Raw genomic sequence first — 6,598 nt, 5'->3', positions numbered from 1 at the left:
TACAACACACGTTTTGGAATATATGTCTAATTCTTATAAAAATGTATACAATTGACGTTTCAAGTATTTAATGTAAATAAACTTTGTCTTTTATACTAAGTAATTTGGACGAATCGTTCAAAAGTTAACACGAAAAGATTATCTTGACGCAACGCAGTAAGCCATTACCCTTCGCATCTACTGTAAGACGACAGAGGACGATGCGCTGGAGTAGAGGGGTAATCTAAGCGACATTCCGACTTAGTGCAGTTGGCATATTTTTTTAGTTACTGTATTTTTAAAGTAAAAATATAAATTACCAGCTGTTGCTCGCTCTTATATAAACGTACAGCTGAAGCTACTGAACCTACAATCTTGAAATATGCAGGTAGTTTTTTTTGTATAGCGTAAATAAGCATAAAGAAAGGGAATCAGGGATTCCCACTCTCAAGGGGGAAAAATAAGTCAGTTTTAAAGTTAGAAACCTGAAGTTTTGAGTTGATAAAAAGGTATTGTAGCTATTTGTTAAAAATGGTCTGTCACGAAACTTGATGTGACAAACCAAATTCTACGTGGACGAAGCCGCGGACAACAACTACTTTGACAATATGTGATGAAACCGGAAACGCATGAATTTCTGTTCTGTAGTTAAAGTAATAAAGTGAGCCTTGTTTCAGTCATTCGTGAAAGCAGAGTTTTTATTTATTAGGTGTTAACAATCACACAGTATTCAACAGGTTGTGGGCCCGGTACCCTTGTATAATTGAAATAAAATTGTGTTATTCAGTCATTAAGCACAATATTTTAATAGCTTTGAACTACTTGAATCGTGTGTCCAAGGTAATAGGGCTCCTGCGAATCGGTGGAAACCTATGCAAACAAAAAGATAGAAACTTCCAAAAACAGGATTTACAATAAGTGACGGATGAGTTACTTCAATGTTATTAGCCGCTTTATCTGATATTTTTTCACGGATGAGAAAAGGTAAAAAATACCAAGATAATGCTTTAAGTGCAATGTTCTTCAGTGGAGAATTTAGCAAGGATGATGTTACGTAGACAGTGGCTGCAGTGTGCAGCAAAAAATCGTAGATCAGTGATTGTAAAGAAGAGAGTATGTCAAAAGAAATTTAACAGCAAAACATCGTGGATCAGTGATTTTAAAGAAGAAAGTAAGTCAAAAGACAACTCAGTTGCTAATGGAGAATCATTACCAGTCGAAGTAGTTGGAAATGTGAAGTTATTTATTGTCCCCAACTTGACTACCAATTTGCTCTCTGTGAGTCAGTTAATCAAAAATGAGAATCAAATCACCTTCAACAGTACAGGTTGCGAGATTTTCAATGCTCAAAATGAACTTATAGCAACAGATAAACTCTCAGGAATTGTGTTCAGGTTAAATTATCAGAAAATAGAAGAAAAAATAAACCAATTTCTTTGTCCTCAGAATCTGCTTCACTCTCAGGAATTGTGTACAGGTTAAATTATCAGAAAATAGAAGAAAAAATAAACAAATTTCTTTGTCCTCAGAATCTGCTTCAGTTACTTCAGATGTTTGGCATCGTCGCCTAGGTCATGTTAACTACAGGGATTTGAAAGCAATGAAGAATGTACCGAATATACTTTGTCAGGTATGAGGTGACGGTAAGCGAAGAAGAATGTCTTTCAAACATAAAGTCAATAGAGCCACAAATTTCCTAGAAATAAAACATAGTGATTTGTGTGGACTAATGGAATCTCCATCTATTGGTGGTTCAATATATTTTTTTAATGTCACTATTTTTCGGGTTTGAAGGACGGCAATTTTTGGAACTTTTTCCTGACGTTTCGCTGGCGCCAGTGAAAAAAGTTGTGAAAAGCCGAGACGTCATCATAAATGAAAACACAATTACATCAGAACGGCCATTAATGATGAAAATTTAGAATCATCAGATCCAGTGGGAGATTCTGAGGATGATGATCAGTACTTCAGTGAAACCTCTAGTGTTACTGATCGACAGGTGAAAGTACATCAGAAGTGACTTAATTCCTGATGAGATGATCTCTGAAAATCTAACTAAGAAGTCACAAAGGGTGCCAAAGCCAAAAACATTTCATGATTTTGTTGTTACTTATGTCTGGGAGGTGATGATGATACAATTTATGTTGAAGAAGCTATGTCCAGGCCTAATCGAAACTGTTGGACGAGAGCTATGCAGGAGTAGCTACAGTCATTTCAGGATAATGCAGCTTGGGAGTTAACTGATATTCAGAAGGTTTTCCAATTGTGAAATGTAAGTGCGTGTTTAGGTGCAAAAGTGATCGTGCTAGTGGTGTGAGATACCGAGTCAGGTTTCACACAAAGACAAGGCATAGACTGATGAAACTTTTCCATCTATAGTGAAACATTCTTCCCTAAGACTATTATTTGCTTTTTCAGTCAAATTAGATTTGAACATTTTTCATCTCGACGTTGTAACACTTTCCCAATGGAGATTTAGTAGAAACAGTATTTATGATGATACCTGAAGGTTTGGAAATGCAAGATTCTGAAAGTGAGGTTTTAAGGCTATTTATGGCCTTAAACAATCATCACGATCTTGGTATGAAAAAGTTGATCATCTCAATAAGTAAGGCTATAAAAAATTAAATTTGGAACCCTGTTTATACACCAAGATGAAAAATAATCTAAGAACTATTATTTCAATTTAAGTAGATGATTTTTTTCATATTTACCAATGATAAAGTTGAGTCAGATGACCTGAAATTGAAATTAGGTAATTTTTTAAGATTATAGATTTAGGAGAAATTGAAAAATGTTTAAGCATGCGAGTAACTAGAGATAGAGAAAATATTTATATTTATCTTGATCAAGAACATTTGCTAAAACGATTTAACATGTTGGAGTCAAAAACAGTTACTACTCCTATGGAGATAGGTTTAAACTTGGAGAAAACTAGTAATAGTGAAAGTACAGATAAGGTTATCTATCAGCAACTGATCGGAAGCCATATGTACCTATCTGTATTTCTTTTGCAGTGAGTTGTTCAAGTCAATTTAATAATTGTCACACAGAAACTCGTTAGAAGCATGCCAAGTAAATTTAACGATACTTAAAACAAATCAAGAATTATCGATTACGTTTTCGTAAAAATGATGTATTTCTTAAAGGTTTTGATGATGCCGACTGATGGGATGATGGGAAATCATACACTGGTTTCTGTTTTTGACTTTCAAACAAAAAACAGTTGCTCTCTCGAGCACGGAATTGGATTACACGGCAGTATCAGAGGCCGCTGAAGAAGGATAGCTTCTGATGGGGCTCAAAAATTATCAGCTGATCCCATATTAAACAAGCGGACGAAACACGTTGATATAAGAACATGTTGAACTCAAATATTTAAAAACATCCAACATGCCTGCCATGTTTTAACAAAGAACTTGTGTGCTGTTATACATGAATTCGTTAAAAAGTTGGGTATAGTTGAGGTAAAATAAAACACTTTAAAATAGTTTAGTTTGGAAGCATGTATTTTTTTTTCAAATATTTTTTTGAGCTAGTGGGAATGTTGGTTGAAGCTCAAAAAAATATTTCTATGGTGCTCCTGGTAACAATGTCAACTCTCATCTAAGATGTAAAAATATAAATTTGGTAACTGTGTAGAAAGTGTGAATAAAATGCATGTAATGGCTGATACTCAACAGAGTTATTTTGTTTCAATCTTTTGACTTTCTTATCGAACTAACACGATGACTGGATATTACGGCTGCCTAAAGCGAAGTAGTATGGTGTGCTGATACCTGTACCTGGAACAGTCAAATTGCATAAATCCAGTTTATGTTGACTCAGGTAGTCTAGTGTGATAATACCTGTACCTGGATTAGGTAAATTGTTAATAACATTCGTCGACCCGTTTCTACCTGCCGTCATGCTGTTTGCTATTCTTGAACTTCTTAGAATGGAATTCCATATTCGGTTGAAGTTTACAGCTTCGTATTTTTTTTTGAAATTATCCATTTGTTGTGGATCTCTATTGCCTCCCGTACCAGTCGACTATGGTATTCCTGGTTGGGGGCAATGAGTTTCGTGGTTTCCTTCACTGAGTGCTTGCTCCGCCACATCCGTCTTGTTTGGCCTAGTTTGCCGGTTCTTTCATGCTCCTTCAGCCTTGTTCTCATGGCTCTACTTGGTGGGTTTGAAAACCGTTTTAATGAGTTTTCCTAGAGTTTTCCAATTCTGTCTGACGCATATAGAATCATATTCTAAGAAGTTCAAAAATAGCAAACAGCATTGGGCAGGTAGGAAAAGGTCGACAAATATTATTGACAATTTACCTAATCCAGGTACAGGTATCATCACACCAGACTACCTGAGTCAACATGAACACGCTTTTCGCAATTCACCTGAGTCAACATGAATACGCTTTACGCAGCTTTCATATCCCGTCGTCGGAGATAAACTCAGGATGTATAAACCTCTGAAGGAGTTAGTCACATACGCCAGCAAAACGTCAATAAAAAAAAATAAAAACCTTGGCCGCGAAAGCCTCTACCATTTTGTTAAGATATTTTTTACCGCTGGAAGAGGATTACAGTAGGATGAGCTTTGTCTACTTCCTTAAAACAAAACATGAAGTGTATGAATTCGTTAACTCAGGTAGCCAGTATACGTCATAATGACGTTAGTTTTTGGTGATATTTGAGTCAGATACGTCATGGTACCAAAAAATGACGTGATTTTGATCATCATGAATAAATGACGTCAGTTCAAACGACGTCATCATGACGTTATTTATATACCTCATACTGACATAAGTATCGATGGATGTCATCAATGGACGTCACTTGGGAGCATATACAAAATAAATTGGGAAACTGAAAATAAATTTTGCGTTGGAAAACGATTCCTGTGGATATAATGTGTGTGATTATTTTGATCTTGAAAAAAATATGTGTATAATTCTAATCATCCAATCAGATATAATTCGATCGGCGAAATGCAAGGTATTTTTACCATATTCTTATAATGATTACAGTTATAACCGCCAACATTTGCGATTCGAATTTACCGCCTAGGCCAAAATCATTCTAATTGGCTTTTGAATTCTTGCCTTTGAGATTATAATAGTAAGACATGGCGGTAACATTCAAATCATAAATGCCACAATGATTGCGTTATCCCGGTAGGGTACAGGAACGTATTAATCTAGATTTTTAATTTTGTCGTTATATTCTCGATGTTCAAAACTGCACGATGCGTACTTAGGAGTTAGCCCCTTGACCTCTACATCTTAATTTTTAGGCCCTGATATTTCCATCATATTTCCAACTTCCCTTGAATTTACCACCACGACCAGAACACAAAATCAGACCAGACACAGAATCGTTGTGATTGGTCGGGATTTTTATAGAGTTTTGCGTTGCCGATGGCTACGCCACCCATGCCCCATGCTCGTCACTGGCCATAACCACGATGGTCTGAAATTGTGCGATTGTCGTTTTGTTTTCAATAAGTGTTATTTCTTGTTTTGTATTTTTCATCTACAGGTGAAGTATATTGTGTTATTCGTCTTATTTCACTTACTCTAATGATAATTTCAACAGCTTTTTTGATCGGAAGCCGTGTTTATTGTTGTGGAATTTAAAGAAAGCTGTGATGGTGGTTTAGCAATCGTTTGTAATAATTGGCTCCCTCCCTCCCTGGCTATGAAAGTTGTATGTTCAAATATTATTTTGCAGGATATTATTTCTGATCAGTCTTTCATTTCTAAAACAGGACAGTGTTTATGCCCTCATAAATGAATTCACTTGACAAAATCATCATTGACACAGCATTTTTTCATATTCCAACTTTTCATCAGTATGTAGTTTCCTAGCCTAACAAAACATTCATCAACATTTAGTGATCTCATCTCCTACACAGCTTTTATTGTAGCCAACTATTCAAGTTCTATTGAAATGTTCTGCTTTTGAATATGACCCACATAGCAATAGATATTCCAGGTATATTTCATGAATATACATTTAAGGATATTGTATTATGCTATGAATATGCCATGGATATATATATATATATATATATATATATATATATATATATATATATATATATATATATATATATATATCTTCTGTAGAATATTCCCTGGAAGTGCTCCTGGCGAACCTTTGATATATTTTAAGAATATTCCTTGGGAATATTCTTGGAATATCTTATAATATTCTTAGAATATGTAAGGTATATTCTATTAAGAATATTCCAGGAATAGAACCCGAGGAATATTCATAAAATATTCAGGATATTCTTAGTTTATTGTAGGAATATACAATAGGGAAACAACATAGAATATTCTTTAAATATATTTATGAATATTCTAGGAATATTTGGAATATTCCAAGAATGTGACGAGTTAACGGTATTAGGCATGTATATATTGCATTTTGATGCAAGATTCACACAAGTAATAAAACACATAATATTCATAAACAAATATATTTCAAAAACAATATACGCTGAAATATTTGACGTTTCAACCAATATTAAAGATAAAAAATCTAATTCAAAATATTTATTCACTGAATAAAATATTCCTGAATACTGTCATATTACGAATATGAATATTCTAGGGATATTTGGAATA

Source organism: Leptinotarsa decemlineata, unplaced genomic scaffold (genome assembly GCF_025532065.1).
Source record: "Leptinotarsa decemlineata unplaced genomic scaffold, Ldec_3_MD MMD2_tig00001655, whole genome shotgun sequence".
Lineage (NCBI taxonomy): Eukaryota > Metazoa > Arthropoda > Insecta > Coleoptera > Chrysomelidae > Leptinotarsa > Leptinotarsa decemlineata.
Note: the sequence above shows the minus strand (reverse complement) of the source record.